Here is a 2,635-nt window from a genome sequence, read left to right on the forward strand (position 1 = left end):
GTTGACCCCACTCTCTCATCAGGTAGATGTTGAGTCTCTTTGGCCGCTGCTTGTCTTCTGTCCTGTCTTATATATAACCTCTCTTCTCTCTCTTACCTGAGTTTGGAAAAGCAGCAAGAAATTTTTTTGGAGTTAATCTGTTCACAATAAGTTAAATTATCCTACATGAATATGTCATGTAAGATGTGTTTGTAAGTAAAATTTCTTTTTCTTGTTACCTTTAGAGTCAGCTCATCTTTGCAATTTTCCCCTTTCCTTTAAATGGCAGAGGAAGACATAAATAAGAGGAAGACAAGAAATAAGTGAGCTTTACACCTGAGCAGAATGGCACTGCTGAAAGCAAACTGAGATCTTTACTGAAGAAGAACAAATACATGTCCATGGACGCAGGTCTACTCAATAAATGGTGGGGTGAATCAATTCTGATTGCAAGCTATCTCCAGAACAGGCTACACCTTACCAAATATGGCATGATAAGATGTCATGTAAGATGTGTTTGTAAGTAAAATTTCTTTTTCTTGTTACCTTTAGAGTCAGCTCATCTTTGCAATTTTCCCCTTTCTTTTAAATGGCAGAGGAAGACATCTTGTACAAGAAATCAGTGAGCTACACCTGAGCAGAAGAATAGATGCTTTCGAGATGTGGTGCTGGAGAAGACTCTTTAGAGTCCCTTGGACTGCAAGAAGATCAAATCAGTCAGTCATAAGGGAAATCAACCCATATTGTTCCCTGGAAGTTCAGATGCTGAAGCTTTAGCCACCAAATGAGAAGAGAGCACTCACTGGAGAAGATCTTGATGCTGGGAAAGACAGAAGGCAAAAGAAGAAGGGGACGGCAAAAGATAAGATGGCTGGACAGTGTTACTGATGTAACAAACACGAATTTGAGCAGACTTCGGAGGATGGTGGAAGACAGGAAGGCTTGGTGTGACTTTCTCCATGGGGTCTCAAAGAGTTGGACTCGACTGTGCGACTGAACAACAACAACAAGATGCCACAGAACACATTAAAGTATCTGGCAGCAAAGCCTTCATGTTTGAACCCAAGGAGAAAAGACAAAAACTAGATCCCAGAACCAGATAAAGTGTTTTTTTGTGGGATTTGATTCTGGAAGTAAGGGTACAGAGTGCTCTATCCAGAAACAGGTAAAGTCTATATCAGGCACGTGATTCTCTTTGATGAAAGCACAGCCAGTTGAGAAGGGACTGCATCACGTGACTCAGAAAAAGCAGATGATCAGTACAGGCTCTTGGATGTTGAACCACTGCAATATGATTAAACAGCAGAACAAGACACACAACCTGAGAAGACAGATTCTGAAGCAATTGTGCTAGAGATTCAGAGCAGTACAACAAAGGAAGAGGAAGCTGTTGGGAAAAGCTAGTTGGGAAAAGCTGAGAAGACAGGTGGACTGGGCAGCTCTGTGACAGCAGAAGGAAATCCAGGACCACACCTCCAATCAGGCCTTGCTCACCCGCTGCCTTCCTCACCTGCCCACCGCCTTCCTTTCTTATCTGCCCACCACCTTTCTCACGCACCCACCACCTTCCTTGCCGACCCACTGCCTTTCTCACCTACCTTTCTCTCCTGCCTGCCGCCTTTCTTGCTTGCCTGCCCCACAGCCCCCCCACCTAAATTTTTATCCCCTGACCCCGGCCATCTAAAATTTTCTGGCTTCAGGCCCACCTCCAGTGCTTATTATGACTGAACAAAGGCATATTAGCCTCACACTTGTCCTACCTCACCAAGGTCAGTGTTACCGTTGAACCTTCAATAGGTGGAAGAAGGCAATACAAGAGGAGATTGATGTTCTCCACAAAAATTAAACATGGACCTTGACAAAGCTACCACCAGGAAAGGATCTTATTGAATACAAGTGGGAGTCTGAGATCAAAAAAATTCAGACAAAAGCATAGAACCCTACAAAACAAGATTAGTTGCTAAAGGCTTCTCACAAAAATATGATCAGGACTTTGATGAAACCTTTGCCCTGGTGGTGAAACACAGTACAGTTACATTATATGAGCACAGCAGTGTCCAGGAATATGAAAGTCAAACTTCTAGATGTAAAGATAGCATTTCTTGATGGGGTGATCCAGGAAGATCTGTACATGAAGCAACCAGGTTTTATAGACCCCAAACAACCAGATTTAGTCTGCAAACTAAACAGGCAGGATGTGCCAGGAACAAATATTACACACAATGCTCAGAGTGCAAGGCTTCAAGCAAGGAGAAGCGAATTCAGGTTTGTACACTAAACACAAGGATGGAATTGTACTTTTATTCTTTTATTTATTTTGCTGTGCAGAGGCCACACTAATCTTCTCTGTATTGCTCCAATTTTAGTATATGTGCTGCCGAAGGAAGCACAAATTGTACTTTTATTCACAGTTTTTGCACATATGTTGATGACTTAATTCTGGGTTATGACAGGCAAATGGACTATAACATTGTAGTAAAGTGCCTAAACAGAGAAATAGAAATTAAGGAGCTGGGAGATGTTTCTTACTACCTGGGCATACAAATTGAAAGGGAGGAAGATGGTTCATTTTTCCTAAACCAGAGACAGAAAACAATTTAACTCTTATAGATGTTAGGCCTAGAAACTGCCAACACAGCGGCAACACCTATAGAAA

The 2,635-nt window shown here is 42.1% G+C and overlaps 1 non-coding gene across 1 annotated transcript; it reads right to left on the reverse strand.

Moving 5' to 3' along the window:
- Positions 1 to 2,267: 2,267 nt before the first annotated feature.
- On the reverse strand, positions 2,268 to 2,369 carry LOC132589302 (U6 spliceosomal RNA). The gene has a single exon (XR_009556576.1). It is a non-coding gene; the product is annotated as a U6 spliceosomal RNA (small nuclear RNA).
- Between the last annotated feature and the right edge of the window lie 266 nt (positions 2,370 to 2,635).

Source organism: Heteronotia binoei, chromosome 1 (genome assembly GCF_032191835.1).
Source record: "Heteronotia binoei isolate CCM8104 ecotype False Entrance Well chromosome 1, APGP_CSIRO_Hbin_v1, whole genome shotgun sequence".
Lineage (NCBI taxonomy): Eukaryota > Metazoa > Chordata > Lepidosauria > Squamata > Gekkonidae > Heteronotia > Heteronotia binoei.